The sequence below is a fragment of the Triticum aestivum genome, chromosome 3B (genome assembly GCF_018294505.1).
Source record: "Triticum aestivum cultivar Chinese Spring chromosome 3B, IWGSC CS RefSeq v2.1, whole genome shotgun sequence".
Lineage (NCBI taxonomy): Eukaryota > Viridiplantae > Streptophyta > Magnoliopsida > Poales > Poaceae > Triticum > Triticum aestivum.
The window spans coordinates 482892930-482913702 of NC_057801.1; positions in this window are offsets into that span (position 1 = coordinate 482892930).

The following is a 20773-nucleotide window of genomic DNA, read 5'->3' on the forward strand; positions in this document are numbered from 1 at the left end:
ACGGCAGCAGCTCCTTCTGCAGTCACATCATATTATAGATACTAGCATCATGCTCCTCTTAATATTTGCTGACAAGCCGAAAATACATACCCTGGGCCTCGTCAAGCCGCTTGTTCACAAGCGCGATGTCGGCATCCGCCACATCAAGCTCCCGCTTCAGTTCAGCAAAATCAGCAGTCCAGTCAGCCGCCGGACCCTCAGCCACCTGCACATAAAAGCAGCACAATCATCACCTGGGACTATGATCCTCTGTTTGCCGCCCCTGGACGGCAACCAGAGTCTTAGGGGCTACTATCTATACAGAGCACACCTAGCGTGTGCGGTACTGTCCAAAATACGCATATATCACTTGGCGTATCTCAAAGCCTTTTAACAGGCTCGTAAAAGCTTCATTCAACCCGCTTTTGGCGGATGAAATCCTCTCAACCACCGTACCCATTAGGGTATGATGTGACTCTGAGATAGCCGCTTGCTCCAGAAGACCCATCAGTGTATCCGGCTGTGCACCGGACGGTCCCGGACCCTTTCTGTTGCTCTCCTTTGGAGCCGAATACTCCGGACTTCAGGCGGCCGAAGAGTTAACTTCTGGCCTTGGCGGATTAGGAGAAATCCTCCGTGACGGCACTTCAGGGTCGTCCGCCCCATGAGGCGGGGAGGCAGGAGGAGGCGTCTCGCTCTCCATCATCTCCGGAAGGAGATCCCCCAAAGACGAACTCTGTTGAGAAGGGCTGCGAGCCGAACTTCAAGATATACATCTCAATTATTATTCTCAGAGATGAAGCAGGATATATTCACCAAATTACTTTTTTGATGCACTTACAGCTCGGTTGAGGGCTGGCCCCCTTGCAGGCACTTTGTGGTAAGGACGCCCTTCGGGGCAGGGACCCCTGGGGAAGACCTCTTCCCTCGTTTGGAAGCATCCATTTCTAAGTCTTCAGGGGTGGCCCTTTTCTTTCCTTGAGGAGAGGGGATTCTAGACTCACCTCTCCGATTATCCTCCTTCATGGAAACACTAATTCCCCCGGTTTGGACATGTAATATGTGAAGCCCGCTCTCGGCTTCTTGATTCCTCCCTTCATCTCCTCTTGATGGCACTTGATAAGGTGCGCGCTCGAGCATCCTGGTTAGAACAGGATCCGGCGAGCCTTCGGAAAGGGGGGCCGAACACCTGATCCTCTCCGCCTTTCTTATCCAGCCCTGGCCGAGAGCAATGTTTCAGAATGATGTTGTAACAAATATAAAAGACGACATGTTCGGTTGCGGTATTACTTACTTGGGTATCTGGGCGGTTGCAGTTAAGACCCGCATCCTCGGTGGTGTCCGGACACTTTATTCATGATCCGAAGAACAATCAATACATCCCTTCGAGCGTCACGCCGAAGAATTGTTGAATAGTTTGCGGTCCTTCCGGGTTGAACTCCCACATACAGAGAGATCGACGCTGGCATGGCAGGACCCGACAAACTAGCATTACTTGCATTACCTTGATGAGACTGACATCCCGCTAGAGGAGATCTCGGATGCGGCTTCGCAATGTCAGCACGTCATCAGCTGGCCCCCAGTCCAGCCCTTTGTTGACCCATGACGCCAGTTGAGGCGGAGGGCCCGGGCGGAAGACAAGGGGGCCGCACGCTTTGTACCTCGAGGAGATGTGATGTAAAACCACTCTCGCTGCCATAAGTCGGACACCTCCGGAAAGGAACCCTTTGGCCATGGGGCGTCGGTGCCTTTGCTTATTATAGTACCTCTGCACTCTGCATGTCGCCCATCGATCATCTTCGGCTTCACATTAAAGGTCTTGAGCCATAAGCCAAAGTGTGGGGTGATGCGGAGGAAGGCCTCACACACGACGATAAACGACGAGATGTGAATGATGGAATGTGGAGCTAGATCATGGAATTCTAGCCCATAATAGAACATGAGCCCTCTCACAAAGCGATCAAGACTAAAACCTAGCCCTCAGAGGAAGTGGGAAACAAATACGACACTCTCGTTGGGTTTGGGAGTGGGGATGAGCTGCCCTTGAGCAGGCAGCCTGTGCGGGATTTCGGCGGTGAGATACCTGGCCTCCCTAAGCTTCTTGATGTCCTCCTCTGTGACACAGGAGGCCATCCACCGACCTTGAAGGTTGGATCCGGACATGGTTGAAGGTCCAAAGCGCTTAGCTTGAGCCTTGGGTGTTGGAACTCGAGGTGGGGGAAGGGAAGGATCGAGCGTGGAAAGAAAAGGACATGCCTTGGCCCCTTTATAAAGAGGACGAATATTAAGCGTCCCCGCGTGGCCGTTTGGAACTTGCCTAAAATCGAGGAGTCATACTAACAAGTGCGGTTGGGTTACCCACACCCGTATTGATGAGAATCCCGTGATAAGGGGAACACGATCTCTGCTTCGACAAGACGTGCCAATAAAACCGCCTCGCAACACGTGCAGTGGCTGGTTGAGAAAAACGGTTCGAATAATGACCGGGCCGTGGCATAATTTCATGCTTTGAAAAGTTGTCAGCAGATTAGATTTGGGGGATATTGTGCTCTCTACGGTGGTATGTGGAATTTGTTTTGCAGAGTCGTACACGATCCTTGTGTTTAAAATCTTCTATGGAGTATTCGGAGAGGGAACCCGCCTTGCAATGCCAAAGACAATCAGCACGCCAGACTCATCGTCATTGAAGCCTGGTTCAGGGGCTACTGAGGGAGTCTTGGATTAGGGGGTCCTTGGACAGCCGGACTGTATACTTTGGCCGGACTGTTGGACTATGAAGATACAAGATTGAAGACTTCGTCCCGTGTCCGGATGGGACTCTCCTTTGCGTGCAAGGCAAGCTTGGCAATTCGGATATGTAGATCTCCTTCCGTGTAACCGCCTCTGTGTAACCCTATCCTCCTCCGGTGTCTATATAAACTGGAGGGTTTAGTCTGTAGGACAACAACAATCATAATCATAGGCTAGCTTCTAGGGTTTAGCCTCTACGATCTCGTGGTAGATCAACTCTTGTAATACTCATATCATCAAGATCAATCAAGCAGGAAGTAGGGTATTACGTCCATCGAGAGGGCTCAAACCCGGGTAAACATCGTGTCCCCCACCTCCTGTTACCATTAGCCTTAGACGCACAGTTCGGGACCCCCTACTCGAATCCGCCGGTTTTGACACCGACAGCGGTCCCTAATATTGACATTGAAACGCTAGTAGTGGTTTGCTGATACAAGATTTGCACTGTCTAGATTCTCTAGAATAGGGAACATGATCTGTATGATGAGTGTGTGGTAAAAGAAAAAAGAGCAAGTCAGTAAAAAAATTGCTACATATATGCCAATGCAAAAAAGAAAAAAGATTGTACTTGCTACTGACCATATCCTTCCGTTCCAAATGATTTGATTTGTTGAATCTGGCAGTTATCTCTTGAGTGTTCCAAATCATTTGCTGGAGCCTAATCTACCATAATTATGAAGAGGAAATAAAAAATGCAAAAATATTGTGTATCACACCTTCAGTTTTGAGTAATGTACAACAAACTCTTCTTGAGCTTGTGGCAACTTATTTGTAAAAGATCTAGCAAAATGGGGAGGGGTGGAGTTTTTTCAAACTGGGTTGCTTGGATATCCTAAGAAAAGTTGGCTGGAGTACATAAGGTAGTAAGAAAAACTTCTAGAATTCTTACAAAATGCAGAAAAAATGGGTTTGCAGCAAATTGTATTGGAAAAAAAGTTGGTTAAAGTGAAAAAATGGTGCTCAAACTACTTAAGAAGTAACTGTTTTAGATGTATTGATTGTGACAACAATGTGGTAGTTCTATCAGTGAAGAGAAAAATATTATGTAAAAGGTCAATATATGTAAATATTATGTAACATGGGGGATAGAGTTTATATACAAATATTACTAAAAATCTGACGGGCATGATTATCTTCTTGGAATTTGCAGGCAAGTCCCGCATTATAGACTCGATAATTAGTTCGAACACATGCGACTTGACATGACCATTCTTCCTTGTTGAGTCAGCTAGTTCTCCGAGTGAAACATGGTAGCCGTTGTAATCAACAATTGTAGGGCTGCAGGACAAAAAAGAACTCATATAAGTCATATAGTGTAGGGGGTAATTAGGTGGTGTAAAAACAAAAACTACACAAGAGTTGTGATTTTATAACTCCTTCTAGATGCCTATGTTTTAATCATATGTTGCCTGAGGTTGGTAAATTAGTTGCCTGAAGTTTACACATTACTTGTCTAAAAATGAGTTAGTGTAACACAGGCATTTGTTTGTTGCCTGAAGTTTAATCATATATTGCCTGAGGTTGGTAAAATAGTTGCCAGAATGTCAACGGTTCTTGCATGCAAACATATAAGATGAGTGTGAGTGTAAGACAGGCAGTCATAACACTGTACCTCTTGTCTTCAAGTCCAGTCTCCTCCTCACTCAATCTTGCGTGCAGAATGACGGATGCATACAGCCTGCTCACTACTAGGGTGCAGTGAGACAACCTATTCTCGTTGTAATCCACAAAAGGTGACCTCTTGCATGTTGTTGGCTTGATGATGCGTCTCTCAAATTTGTTCACGATTTCTCCTGAGCTACTACTGGAACCAATTTCTCCATCCTTGCAGCATGATTTCTCTGGCATTTGGAAGTTGGTAGGTGATAAGTCCTCTGCTTCTTCACATGCTAAATCAATTTCTGCTAAGTCCCAATGCAAATCATCATTGCGGATTTCAATGACCAAGGGTGTTTTCCCCTTTGCTTCCGGACACATATCAACAATGCTTCTGCTTGCCCCGTTGATTTGCTGTGATAGTTCAACTTCCAACACACCTTCATCGGGATTTCGATGACCACAGGTGTTTTCCCCTTTGCTTCCGGACACATGTCAAGAAAGCTTCTGCTTGTTCCAGGAATATCAACGGACCTCGACTCATGACCATTTGGTTGGCAACAGTCGTCGGATACCCCTGTAGGCCTTTGCTCTTCTTCATCCATGCTTGTTCCAAAAATTTCATCAAGCCCTATACTGAAAGGAGGTGCAGGGCAATATTCATCACAAGAGCTTGATGGCCTCTGAGCATGTGTCTGAACAGGTGCATCAAAAACTGGTTCTGCAAGTGGTATTTTGTTTCTTGTAATCCAGATTTGCTTACCACCATGCCTATGATACTGCCCAACTGTCCTTGATCCAACCTGCTGCTTGGAACAATGCACTTTACACAACTATCATCAATTTTTGTTGCATCGCACGATTCTGCCCTAAATATTTCTGGTGGTTGGTTTTCCTTGTTTGGTGTTGCTCTTGGAATACTCTTTTCCTTGTTCTTGATGACATGTAGTTTTTTTGACTGCACCCATTGAGATCACCAAGTGTTTCCCTCTTATGTGCCATTGCTACATGATGCGTAGTGCTCGGTGTCTCCTTCAAAATAGTAAGTGGGTCAGAGACAGGTTGTTTCATAGTAATCTTTAGTTGAATGTGCCCACCCCTGGCCTCATTATTGACCTGACTTGCTAAAACTGGAAGGAGCATCTGACTTGAAGTTGGCTTCACTGTATGTGCCTTTGGTGTGAGAAGTGGATCGACTGACTTCCCTGGCAGACTTGCCTGAACATGACAGTGAGTTGCACCACTTTTGTTCTGAATTGCGCGATCTTCACTGATGGTTGCCTGCACATGTTTTACATATGATTCCTTAGCATCAATCGACAATTTCCTTGCATCAGCTCCTGAGTTTCTTGAATGTGCAGGTGGGTCCTCCCTTGACTTGCTTTGGCTTGGATGGTCAAACCCAATGGGTGTCTTGTAGTTGGTCATAGTTGCCTGCGTTTCAAGGGTGGTTGCCTGATTCTCTACTGCAGTTGCCTTCTGAGTTATACCCACCTGACTGGTTCCTGGCAATTGCACACTTGACCTCTTGCTTCATTCCTTCTCATGTGCTCAGCTCCCAACTCATCCAAAACATCGCACATTACAATAGTTGGTCGATCTACGAAGGTCACCTTCCTTTGCTTCTTCAGTGGCTTTGGTGGGTGACCTGTTGCTGCTGGTACAGAACCTTGATGCACGGGTTCTCCTGGCGTGTCCATGTAATTTAAACCACAAACTTGTTGCATTAGTTTGATGTGTGTTTTGTGGGGGCAGATATCTTGCAGTCTGAAGTCAAATGTTTTCTTAAATTCCAGATTGTCAACCAGCTCTTTAAAAATCCATTTTGTTTCCCAAGCAACAGAAAAACCATCTAACACATAGGCAACTTCCAACATTGGGATGTCATGGGTGGTTTGCTCCTTTCTGACATCTAGTTTTACAAGATCCAACATCGAAATTGATTCTGGGCTTTTAGTCTCTTGAGAGTATTTTTTCTTCTTAATCTAGAACTGCATAGACGCACCCTCTTCACTCTTAGAGTCGTTGTCAACTGGCTCATGAATCCCATCCTTGGCCCTATGTTCATTAGTGCTAGTACTATGACCTCTGCTAGTGGTCTGGTCACGAGAATCCCCATTTCCGCCACCCCCATCGTTGTCATCGTCACCTCCCTTGTCCTCCTCCTCATTATTGTTCTCGTCATCCTCCTCCTCATCTTCTTCTTCCCCATCTTCATCCTCCTCCCCATCTTCTCTGTCAAGATCTTCATCCTCTGCTTCTGCTTCCTCCTGTCCTGTTTCTCCTTGCTCACACTCCTGGCCCTAGGCATCATCGCCGCTACTGTTGGTCTCTCCATCAATGTTGCCGTCACCATCGTCTCCATCGCTGTCGGAGTCGCCTTCACCACCATATGATCCTTCGCTATCATCGTCATGCTCATCGTATGTGTCGCTCCATGATTGGTAAGATTCTTCATCGCTAGGAAGTGTGTGGGGGTCATTCACACCAGCATCACGCCTTTCCCTTGAATGTTCACTGCTTGGACCACCAACATTGTCAGCTGCTGGCGCGCTAGTTGTGCTGCCATCGTCATCAAGTTTCCCAATTCCCTGTACGAGCTTGCCCATTGAGTGTGATATTTCAGAACAGATTTCATGCACCATCATGACAAGCTTCTTTTGTTTCTGTGCACACCAAAAAAATAGAGAGAGGACAATTGAGGCACGTATATTAGAACTTGTAGTTGAAAAGAAATAATTCAAAGAAGTGGGCGCACAAAAAAAAGCAAAAACCAAAAAAATGAAGAAGGCAACTCACATTTGAGTCGTATGAGTTGGGGAGCCTTGCTGCCACGAACTTTGTGACATGATCCATACTACCGAATAAGCTTTCATCAGCAAAGCGAGCAAACTCGGTCTTGAGCTGTAGTTTTAAGTGTTAGAAAAATGCAAACAAAGAAAGTTAAAAAGAAAAAACTGGAGTATTCACAACTTTTTCTATTTCTATAACTTCATGCGAAAAAACTTTATATTTCACATCTGTTTGTGAGTTGCCAAGCATTAAATGTGTGGTTGCCTAAGGTATATGTCTGTATTGCCTTTGATTGGTTTAACTACTTAGAAATCTGTAGTTGCTTGAAGTATGTGTCTGTATTGCCTATAATTGGAACATAAACACATGTTTTGCCTAAGAGAATAACACACATGTACTGAGTTAGTCAGGAACAAAAATGTGATTGCCTACGTATGGACAATGTGTTTCCTAGCAGTTACTTGGAAAGTTGCCTGACATATATATGACCTCAAAACAAATGGCGGTTGAACATATGAAGAAAAACTAAAGTGACTGACCGATCATGTGCTTCACAAACATAAGAGGAAACTTACCCGCAACTTGCCAAACCCCCCCGACCCTTTTTGTCCTTCTTAATGACCTTGGAAATAAGATCAGAATTCCAAACCGACACTCTTGGAACCATGCTTGCGATGGGTTCGTCCACATCCAATGAGTCCAGATATAGCAGTTGCATGAGGCAAAAAACAAAAAACAAAAAAAATGAGTCCAATAAACAATGAGGTCAACTAGATGAGAAACTATGAAAAAGGGACAAAGAGCAAGTTAGACTTACAACTAAATGCATCACGCAACAACAGACTGCATTTTTATCACCTGCTCCCGCGAATGCCAATTTTAATTGATCAACTACAAATTGGCACACATTGGTCTCCGTTATTGCATCCACATGCATCACAGCAGGAAAACACCGTGGGGATGTGTTCAAACTTGTGGTAGGAGCAAGGAAACAGGATAAGGCCACCGCCAACCAAGCACTTAGGAAATTGTTATCTGCTGCCCCAGCCATATCCTTAATCATTTGGCACCAAGCTGTTAGTGTTGGTGAGCTTTTGGTGTTAATATTGAAGATTGTGTTCATTTGGGATGTGTAATCTGCTCTCTTCTCATAGCAAACCTTCCTCCCCTTGTTTGGCAGACCCCAAATCCTATGAACACTTGCTGCATCTACTGGAATCTTACCCCTCTCTGGGATGACCAGTTGGGAAATTTCAGGGTCGTAATGCTTCATAACCCACTGACTTAAGTCTCCTGGCATGCTAGATGTTGCATTCTGTAACAGACCTCCAAACTCTATTCGAATTACCGCATCCTTCTGAAATTGCACTAAATCTTTGTTTACTTTGAACAACCTTGCTGGTGATGCCCTGTTCCTGCGACCCTACAAGCAAGAAAAAATGGGCTAAGTTAAACTCTGTGTGACAAAAATTAGCAAGTATCAAAATTGTTTCCATGATGATGCGATGTTTGTCCTATACAGAATACCATCGTTTGTTCTTATAACTTCAACATTGCTCAATACTGCTAGTGCCCTTGCTTACACGCGATTTAACACATTCATCACGCAACTTCTAAAAAAATACAGAAAATCAATACAACCTTGAAAAAAATGGAACCTGAAAACTACGATTCATGATGGATACCTCATTTCCACATGTTTTTCGGTGTTTTTGGCTTTGATTCATCCTCCTGAGTGACCTCCTTGCCTTCTGAATCATCATCTTGTGCACTTGCATTGCTATCTATGTCTGATGGGTGATTCCCATGACAAATTATTCCTTTAGTGTGCCTACGCTTGTAGCCAATCATAGTTGGGCCCTGTTGCTGTAATGAGTGTGCCTGCATTGGGGAAAAAACGTGTTCATCTGTTTCGCATTGAAAAAAGTTACGAAAATCGAACATGGCAAACAGCACAGACGCTCCACCATGCCACACTCAAAGCTCTTACCTCTATTCCTCGTACACCCTCTTGGTTTGCTTGTAAATCCTGACCATCACTTTCGTTCCTTGCCTCGGACATTTTTGACACTACAAACACATAATATAGTATTTCCAGGATGCTAATAAAAAAGGGACTTCACTACTTGTAACATTGTAGGTTGCTTACAAAACATGAAAAAGGAGATTTCCTAGAGCTCGTTGATGAACCATTAAAGCAACACAAACTTGATAAGGAAACTCTATAAATTACACAGCTACTGATTAGGCAACTTTGGTTTAGACTAACGCACAACTTGTATGCTGATTTCTGGCAAGTTACTGAGAAAAATAACCTCTAGCATCCTAGAAAAGAAAAATGGGCCAGACAAAAATCTAGAAAAACAAGTCTAACAAATTCTATTTCGAACGCTGCCCCAACAATCTATAAGTTTCAGCAAAATACACCAACATTGATCAGGCATTTACAGATTAAGAAAGTCTGGGCATCTTAAAAGCTTTTAATCCTCTTATACATGATGTTCATAATTTTGTAGGTCCAATTGGCAATTTTGCAGTTCAGAAAATTGTGATGGAAAAATACAACAGAGATACATGCAGAAAACAAACAAACAAAGACACTTGTCAAACACCATTACGAATTGTTATCATGAGTATAACAGGAAGACACGGTTCAGGAAGCACAATGTGTGGTGCCAAACACAAAGGCTAAACAACAGCAAGTATTCCGTGAGGTGGTCTGTTGTAGTCTGATACTTTAGCATATGTCTTGCAAATGGGGACCGCTATCGACACTATCAAGTTAATTATTCAATGAAAACTGAGCTAAACAAACTCCTTTGATAAAAGAAATCTAAGCAACTCAAAGAACACACTAGTACTAGTAGATCGGACAGCACTACAACCATTTCGGCAACTCATGCAGCCTCAATCAAGTAACCCATGCACAATGTCGAAGCAACTCGGTGAACAGCCCCAGTACAGGTCAGACAACTCTAAAAAAGTTTCGGCAACTTAATCAACGTTGAACATGCAACTTGTATACAATGTCAAAGTAACTCGGTGAATGCCCCCACGACTAGTAGTTCAAAACAGCTCTAATTTCGCCAACTCATATAGCCTCAGTCAGGCAACTCCTACACAAAAATCAGTCAAAGGTGAAAGCATCATGGTCATGTGCAATGCTCACATACAAAGACAATAATTGACACTACAAATTGATAGGTGAAAGCATCAAGCCATCAAGGTCTTCAACAAAACCCTGCAGTGCAGTCTGAATTTTCAAACAACTCTAATTTCGCCAACTCATATAGCCTCAATCAGGCAACTCCTGCACAAAATTGAAGCAACTCCTCAAAAAATCCTAAACAAAGTTCACAAACATCTGCCAAAGCAAATGCCCATATCAGACCAAATAGATCTGGGACGAGAACTGACAGCACACCCCCAATCCCTCATGGCATGACCCCATGGTTCCCCACCACGAGGCTCCACAATTCGTCCCTGCCATGAAACGTGAAGCAAAACCACTACGATCTATGGGAGCGTGATTACATCCACCTCCCTACTCACATGAATCCCCGCTAAATCCCAACCCTCCGCAACATCGAGGACACGCAGAAAGCAGAGAGAACGGTGGCGATGGGTGCATACCTCAGGATTCCAGAATACTAGGCCACCGGACACGCAGCGCCGTCGGTGACCTTCACCGCGCACCCCTTTTGCCCTGGACGCGCCAAGATTGAACCCGTTCCGCCTTATTCCGCCGGGGCCGCGTGCACCTACGCACACTCGCGCAACTCTGTCGCTCAAACACCGCCGCGCACGCCCTCCGCTCTCCGGCAACCGCTGACGGCTTGGGGGCCGCGGATGAACTCGCGAAGAACACGGGAGAGAAATGGTGTCGAGGAGGGAGGGAGAGAATGGGAAGAGGATTGGGGGTGGTTTGGGGGGATTGGGGCGGTGGCTCTGGGCAGTTTTGAACACGACACCAACGGACAGGACGTGTGGGTAGTGGTGGGCCCTCCCAGGTGAATACGTGTCGCGGGGAGGCCGAACCGTCTGTCCCGACCAAGGAAGACCTGGGCTCGATCGCGCATGGGACGAGGAGATTGGATGGTGATAAAAGGTGTGTGCTGGAACGTGACAACCAGCATTCACTTGCTTTTTAGCATTTAGGTTTTATTTTTTTCCACGGAAGTAACGATGACACTCGGGGGTAATTAGAGTATATAAAAGAATCAATGACATGAATATCTTCCCCTCTCGTTAGGGTCTTGGACTTTCGTGGCGGCGACGCTGCGTCGAGATTGTTTCCTCCGTCGCCAAACTACCCCTGGGATCGATCCGCTCGGGCTGACTAAGGGTTCCCCTCGTGGGTACTTCCCGGCCTCGGTTGAGTTTTAGGTGGCTTGGGCGACTGGAGACCTCCTCTCTTCGGGGCTTGTTGAGTCCTTCTAGGGTTTCCATGGCGGGGAAAGAAACCGCATCAGAGGTGCAGGATGATGAGCTTGGTGGGATGATGCGGGAGCTAGGGATCGAAGATGATGATCTGGATAATATTGTTATCGAGGAAGAGTTCCCAGAGCTGGCGGCGGATTCCATCCGCTGGTTAGCTATTGGCCGAGTTCATACAACAAAATATTTTGGCTACTTCTGGTTTTATAAAAACATGCGTAATGCGTAGGATCTAGCGCAAGAGGTCAGATTCAGATCACTTGGGGATAATCTATATACCATGCAATTTTCTTGTCTTGGGGATTGGGATAAAGTGATGGAAGGAGGTCCATGGACCTTCATAGGTAGTCCTGTGCTGCTTGCTCCATATGACGGATTCTTGAAACCATCTTCGATTGATCTGTGCAATTTCAAAATATGGATGCAAATACATGATCTTCCAGATGGCTATGAGCCAATAGTTGAAGCATTGGCTGGCAAGGTGGGGAAATTTTATTCTTTGGATAATCGTGGTCGTGATGTTGCTGGTAATTACTTCCATGTTAGGATAATCTTGGATGTCAACAACAAACTGAAGAACCATGTCTCAGTTGTTAAGAAGAAGAAGAGGCAGATCTTCAAAGTGAAATACGAACGGCTACCTGATTGGTGTGCAGTTTCTAGAATGATTGGACACCTACACACTAAACATGGGGATGGTGTCCACCCAATGTCTGCTATGATTTTTAAGGAATTACGAGCTACTTGGGGGTAGGCCGTGTCGTGGAATAGTCACGATAGATGTCCTAGTGTGAGGACTTAGTCATGGAGCCATCACAACTAGGTTAGCTTAAAGGGGTTAAATAGGACAAAGGACACATGAGTTTATACTAGTTCGGCCCCTTGCGGTGAAGGTAAAGGCCTAATCCAGTTTGAGGTGGTATTGCTTATGTCTCAGTTACCAGGGAGCGAATACGCTTGACCTAGCTTTCGATCTCTTGTTTCTTGCCCTGAATCTCCGTCGGGTCGTCCCTTTGTATACGCAGGTTGATGCCCAATGGCTCATGGAGTCCCGGTCGGCTCATAGACAACGTGCCCGACTCGGTGACTAACTATACATGCCTTACAATACAAGTTTTACACATGTGGCGGTTTATTCCTACGGGCCTTAAGTCGCCCTTGGGCCTTGGGCCCCTGCCTGTGAACCGCCATCTTCAATACCCTCATGGGCTTCATATTGATGAACCGCCATAGGTATAACCCGACCCCTCCTGGGCGGGTCATACCTAATAGTTATATCCCCAACATTAGGCCCCAGATTGATTTGATTTTTTTCGAGAGTACCCCAAGAGCGTACCATATCTTTATAGAAGGGAGAAAAACAATTTACAAGATTCGTGCGATCGATGCGAACATTCATCACCCGAGCACCCACTCACACACACACCTACAAGAAGATTAAGTGTGATCTCTCACAAAACAATCTAATCCACCCGCACCCACACCTGCATTATACCACTCATGAATTTCCTCAAGGATGGCTCTAGCTAGTTCACTATAGTCTTTGACTTGCTCCGGCCGGTTGAACACCTTGGCGTTCCTTTGCTTCCACAACATCCAAGCCGCACCGATGACGACGGAATCAAAACCTCGCTTGTGTTTCCCTTGGAAGCCAGAGCGAGCCCTAAGCCACCACTCGACAAATGTGTCTGTGCTATTGGGAGGAAAGACATTGATTTGTAGAGAGTCAAAGCACGTGTGCCACACCTGACGAGCGTAAACACACTGCACCACAATGTGCTCAACTGTATCCTCCTCCTACAAGCATGTGTAGCATGGCGAGGTGTTATCCTGCAACCCATGTCGTGCCCGTCTGTCGGATGTCCAAAGTTGGTGTTGCACATCGAGCCATGCAAAGATCTTGCATTTCAACGGTGCCCAGCTACGACAAATCGCAGTAGCAGTTGGTGACCTGATCGTGCCCTGGTTGAGTTTGGTGTAGGTGGATCTCGCCGTATACATACCCGAAGGGTCATGTGGCCAAGCAAAGATGTCCTCCGTATGCACATCTTTTGAACTGTGGCGATTGTATGCCTTAGATGGACTGTTTGTAGCAGTGCCCCAAAAGAAGTCTGTGGTTGGACATCGAGTGCCCATCTCTCATCTGCCAAAGCCTGGGAAACCGTACGGGAGTTCTTGATCCTCGTTTCTACTCCGGCCACCAGCGTGGGCACAATATCTCTGATGGAGAAGCCATGGATACATCTATCTCTCCATAAAAGGACCTTATCTCCTTTGCCCACCGTGATCTGCACCAAACTATCAAAGACTTGTCTAGCATCTTCGTCCACCATAAGCTCCAGTCCATGCCACGGCCTTTGTGTGTCCGTACGCCGCATCCATTCCCATCGAACCCTGAGTGCCAGCGCTTGCAGACTCAGGTTTTTCAGCCCAAGACCACCGAAGCAAGTTGGCTTACAGATTGAGCTCCAAGCCACTAAGCATTGGCCTCCATTGACTCGATCTTTTCCTGCCTAAAAGAACGCGCACGTCCAGCCATCAATGTCCTCCAAAACCCATCCTGGATCCTTCATTATGAGCAATTGATACACTGGTCTTGCTGCAAGCACCGACTTCACTAGCACTAGCCGGCTTGATCTCTGGAATAAACCTCTCTGCCAAGCCGAAAGGCAGTGCCGAACTTGATCTAAGAGAGGCTGGCATTGCACCCTGGTGAGATGCTTGATGGCCAGTGATACGTCTCTGTCGTATCTATAATTTTTGATTGTTCCATGCCAATATTCTACAACTTTCATATACTTTTTGGCAACTTTTTATATTATTTTTGGGACTAACTTATTGATCCAGTGCCCAGTGCCAGTTCCTGTCTGTTGCATGTTTTTTGTTTCGCAGAAACCCAATATCAAACAGAGTCCAAACGGGATAAAAACGGACGGAGATTTTTTTGGAATATTTATGATTTTTGGGAAGTAAAATCAACGCGAGACGGTGTCCGAGGTGGTCACGAGGTAGGGGGGCGCGCCCTACCCCCCAGGCGCACCCCTGACCCTCGTGGTCCACCCGTAAGGCGATTGATGCTCTTCTTTTGGCGCAAGAAAGATAATTTTATGAGAAAGATCTGGGCGAAAGATTCACCCCAATCGGAGTTACGGATCTCCGGATATTTAAGAAACGGTGAAGGGGTAGAATCAGAGAACGCAGAAACAGAGAGATAGATCCAATCTCGGAGGGGCTCTCGCCCCTCCCAAGCCATGGGAGCCAAGGACCAGAGGGGAAACCTTTCTCCCATCTAGGGAGAAGGCCAAGGAAGAAGAAGAAGAAGAAGGGGGCCCCTCTCCCCCTTGCTTCTGGTGGTGCCGGAACGCCGCTGGGGGCCATCATCATCACCGCGGTCTTCACCAACACCTCTGCCATCTTCACCAACATCTCCATCACCTTCCCCCATCTATATCCAGCAGTCCACTCTCCCGCAACCCGTTGTACCCTCTACTTGAACATGGTGCTTTATGCTTCATATTATTATCCAATGATGTGTTGCCATCCTATGATGTCTGAGTAGATTTTTGTTGTCCTATCGGTGATTGATGAATTGCTATGATTGGTTTGAGTTGCATGTTTTATTATTGGTGCTGTCCTATTGTGCCCTCCGTGTCGCGCAAGCGTGAGGGATTCCCATTGTAGGGTTTGCAATATGTTTATGATTTTCTTATGGTGGGTGGCGTGAGTGACAGAAGCATAGACCCGAGTAAGTAGGTTGTTTGCGTATGGGATAAAAGGGGACTTGATGCTTTAATGCTATGGTTGGGTTTTACCTTAATGAATCTTCAGTAGTTGCGGATGCTTGCTAGAGTTCCAATCATAAGTGCACATGATCCAAGTAGAGAAAGTATGTTAGCTTATGCCTCTCCCTCAAATAGAATTGTAGTAGCGATTACCGGTCTAGTAACGTAGTCAATTGCTTAGGGACAATTTCACAACTCCTACCACCACTTTTCCACACTCGCTATATTTACTTTATTGCATCTTTATCTAAACAGCCCCTAGTTTATATTTACGTGTTCTTTACTTTCTTGCAAGCTTACCCAAAAACACCTACAAAGTACTTCTAGTTTCATACTTGTTCTAGGTAAAGCGAACGTCAAGCGTGCGTAGAGTCATATCAGTGGCCTATAGGACTTGAGAGAGTATTTGTTCTACCTTTAGCTCCTCGTTGGGTTCGACACTCTTACTTATCGAAAGAGGCTACAACTATCCCGTATACTTGCGGGTTATCAGCCAGCTGCAGCCCAAGATATTTACACGGGAATTCTCCAATGGGGAACTGCAGTAGATGCTCAACTCTTGCTTTGTCTTCCTGGTCCTGAGAGATCAAGATCGTCGAGGATTTTCTGTAGTTTACTCTCAAACCCGAAGCTTCTCCAAATAATTGCAACGCGACTCGGACAAATAGGAGGTCCTGGGGTGTAGGTTTGACGAATAATGCCACATCATTCGCATATATGGATAGGCGTTGGGTCACCGAAATTCCCGTGTAGGAGCTCATAACTCCATCTGACATGGCTTTGGAAATCATGGCCGTGAGGGCCTCCATAGCAATGACGAAAAGTAGAGGGGAGACCGGGTCCCCTTGTCGCAGTCCTTTCGCATGCCAGATTCTCCTTCCTAGAACTCCATTAACCGGCACTCTGGTGCTCAAAGATTGCAGCAGCACGACCAACCACCTGAGACATCGACCTCCAAATCCCTTGGCGTAGAGCACTTCAAACAAGAAAGGCCAAGACAAGGAGTCGAAGGCACATGAGGTATCCAATTTGAGAAAGATGCCTCTGTTCTTTCTGGCATGTATTTTCCTGGCCACTTGCTTCACTAACAGGCAGTTATCATGCAGATTTCTACAACGAATGAAAGCCGACTGATTTGTGGCCACAAGGTCCTTCATGCATGGCCGGATTCGGTTAGCCATGAGCTTGGCGAACAGCTTGGAAAAGCTGTGCGGCAAACTGATCGGTCGATAATCACTCACTTACAGGGCATTTGGCTTCTTAGGTATTAAAACAACCAGCGCGCGATTTAACCTTGCAAACCCATGGTCATCTCCAGCGCAAAGCTTGAGTAGCGCTGCCATAATATCGTCCTTGATGGTAGGCCATGCTCTTTGGTAGAATTCGGCCGTAAATCCATCCGGTCCAGGAGCCCGATCCGGGGCCATTTCCTTGACAACTGACCAAACCTCCTCGTCCCTGAAAAGCACGTCCAGACAACTCAAATCTAGCATGGTCATGCCCAGCGACTGTAGGTTTAGCGTGTGTGCTCTGGCCTGTGTCGTGCCAAGCAAGTTATGGAAGGCCTCTGTGAAAATCTCTTCTTTACGGCTCTGGACAGTGGCGATCTCCTCACCTCGCCTGACCTGGGGTATGAAGTTCTTTGCTTTCCTCCCATTGGCGACCAACTGAAAGAACTTGGTGTTGGCATCTCCCTCACGGAGCCATCTGTGCCTCGATCTTTGCCGCTCGATCATGCGCTCTAGCGATGCAAGCCCCAGTAGAGATAGCTTAAGGGTTCTCCTTAGCCACATCTCCAAATCAGCGAGCCCTCTTGTTTCCATTGCTTGATCCAGGCGATAGATTACCATCGTGGCAATCGCCATCTGTAGTTTAATATTCCCTACTTCCCTATGACCCCACGCTTGAAGTGTCGCTGCCGTGTTCCGGAAGGGAGCATTGAGTCTCCTAAAAGGATCCATAATGGACTGATCGCAAACCCATGCATCCTTAACCACCTGCTCAAAACCCTCTAGCTTGGCCCAGAAACTCTTAAAGTGAAATCTTTTGCTCGGCAATAAGTAGCATTGGTCGAAAGATGTAGTGGGGCATGATCAGAGATGCTTGTCGAGAGTGCTTGCAGTAGATAATCTAGCCGCGCCAGTTCCCAATCCACCGAGACGAGGATCCTGTCGATTTTTGTCATTGTCGGGGCATCTCTCTCATTCGACCATGTAAATCGACGCCCATGCATGTAAAGCTCTTTCAGTTCATTATTGTCGACGAAGCTCCTAAACTTGTTCATCATGACCCGGTTAAGGTTCGTATTATTTTTCTCCGAGGCTTGAAGGATTAAGTTGAAATCACCCAAGACCATCCACGGCCCCGGGCATGCCGTTTGCCTTGCAGTGAGCTCCTCAAGGAATTGCATCTTGAGGTCGTCTCCTTGTGGTCCATAGACCACCATAACCCACCAATCATCCCCTAACTTTGGGTGTACCAGTCCAATGATGGAGTTCGTATCACGCGTGATGTGATCAACTAGCATCACGGTGGTGTCCCAAGCAAGAATGATCCCTCCTCTCGTATCAACTGCCGACAAATAAGCAAAGCCGTCTAAGGACGGCCCACAGCATTGCATTAAGAGAAAGTTGTCCACTACATCGAGCTTAGTTTCTTGTAAGCACACTAGCTTAGGCCGCACCGAAACAAGGAAATCTTTGACCGCTTGCCTCTTCGCTGGGTTGTTCAATCCTGGGACGTTCCAGCACGTCACTGATGGGTTTAAATCCATGAAACAGATTTACACCCCACCCACCTCGGAGCACGCTCAATGTGCGCTAATTCCATCCACCACTCCGGAACTAGCTCTGGTAAGCTGCCCAGGCAAAGCCTTGCCGAACAGGGCTGCAATCACACAAATGTGCTGCTCGCGTAGAGGTGAATCAAAGAGTGACTTGAGCTCTCGCACAGTCGTGTCCTCAACCTCCATATCTTCTGGCACAATTCCTAGTGTGTGCAGGAGCACATTCTCCGCAGGTGTGGCTCTTGGGGGTGAATGGCTCTGCCTCAAGGCGCAAGGTGGAAGCCTGAACTTCCTTGAGAATTGGTGGTGCTAGCTTCTTCACAATGCATGAGCAGAAAGCCTTGAGCTTCGCGTACATCTCCACCTCCTTGGATGTCAGTCCATTGGTTGGGTCGTTGGCCAGCACGATCTCCAAGCATGTCTCCTTGGCGCACCCTTCCGCTAGCCTCTCAACAGGCATCTCTTTTTCTGCATGTGCATCCGTTGGCACGGCTACGTGAACAGTATCACATGCAAAGCTTGCATGGTTCCCATCAGGATGGGGCCCGACCGACGTGTGGTCATCCATCGGCTACATGCCGTCCACCACCAGGGCCTGGCCAGGTGTCGCCACCGCTTGCTCCTCCATCACGTGATCATGCCTTGGATCCGTTGCATCCTGCATATTCACGAACGACACACCCTTCTCCGGATTGGACGGATCACCCTGCGGTGCCACAGGCAATTTGTCTGCGCCAGTCGAGTGGCCAATCAACTCTCTTCCTTGGGATCCCAGCTCCCCCTCCTCGATGGCCGCTTGCTCGAGGATTGGCCCCACCTTTTCCAAAGCAACAGGAATCTCTGGAGCTGTCACCTGCGGCCCCACAAGCAACGTTCCAGACTGGACGGCCATAGCGCATGTGCCCACCACTTCCTCCCGCTGGCCTGTCGCCACGCGCCCTTGCAGCCGGGGCAGGACAATATCCATCGGATCCTGTGCCAACGTTCTGCCCACAACCACCTGCTCTGATGCCAACACCAATTGCGCAGCCATCGTTCCTCCGTTCTTGTTTGAATTCTCAACAGACTTGCTGTTCAAAGCTTCCTGATTGGCTTGACCAGTCAAACGCTTGAAAGCAGATGGGCACTGCGGAAGCCTGCTCAGGATAGGGACAGCTGGGGCCTCCATCACAGCGACAGGTGGGGACTCCATGGGGGAGGTGCTACGTCTTGAGCTTGCGTTGGTTTTCCTTGAAGAGGAAAGGCTGATGCAGCAATAGTAGTGTAAGTATTTCCCTCAGTTTTTAAGAACCAAGGTATCAATCCAGTAGGAGGCTCCTCAAAAGACCCACGCACCTACACAAACAAACAAAGAACTCGCAACCAACGCAATAAAGGGGTTGTCAATCCCTTCACGGCCACATGCAAAAATGAGATCTGATAGAGATAGTATGATAAGATAAATATATTTTTGGTTTTTTACGATATAGATTGGAAAAGTAAAGATGCAAATAAAAGTAGATTGAAAGCTTATATGATAAAACATAGACCGGAGCCCATAGGTTTCTAAAGTGGCTTCTCTCAAGATAGCATAAGTATTACGGGGGGTGAACAAATTACTGTCGAGCAATTGATAGAAAAGCGAATAATTATGAGATTATCTAGGCATGGTCATGTATATAGGCATCACGCCCGTGACAGGTAGACCGACTCATGCCTGCATCTACTACAATTACTCCACACATCGACTGCTATCCAGCATGCATCTAGAGTATTAAGATCATAAGAACAGAGTAACGCATTAAGAAAGATAACATGATGTAGAGGAATAAACTCATGCAATATGATATAAACCCCATCTTTTTATCCTCGATGGCAACAATACAATACATGCCTTGCTGCCCCCGCTGTCACGGGGAAAGGACACCGCAAGATTGAACCCAAAGCTAAGCACTTCTCCCATTGCAAGAAAGATCAATCTAGTAGGCCAAACCAAACTGATAATTCGAAGAGACTTGCAAAGATAACTTAATCACACATAAAAGAATTCAGAGGAGATTCAAATATTTCTCATAGATAAACTTGATCAAAAACCCACAATTCATCGGATCTTGATAAACACACCGCAAAAAGAGTTACATCGAATAGATCTCCAAGAAGATCGAGGAGAACATGGTATTGAGATCCAAAAAGAGAGAAGAAGCCATCTAGCTAATAACTATGGACCCAAAGGTCTATGGTAAACTACTCACAACTCATCGGAGGGGCTATGGTGTTGATGTAGAAGCACTCTATGGTCGATTCCCCCTCCGGCGGAGCGCCGGCGAAGGCTCCAAGATGGGATATCACGGACACAGAAGGTTACGGCGGTGGAAATAGTTTTTCATTGGCTCCCTGGATGTTCTCAGGGTACGTGGGTATATATAGGAGGAATAAGTAGGTCAGTGGCCGCCCGAGGGGCCCACGAGATAGGGGGCGCGCCTTGTAGGGGTGGACGCGCCCTCCACCCTCGTGGACGCCTCGACTGCTTCTTGACTTGCACTCCAAGTCCTCTGGATCACGTTCATTCCAAAAATCATGCTCCAGAAGGTTTCATTCCATTTGGACTCTGTTTGATATTCCTTTTCTTCGA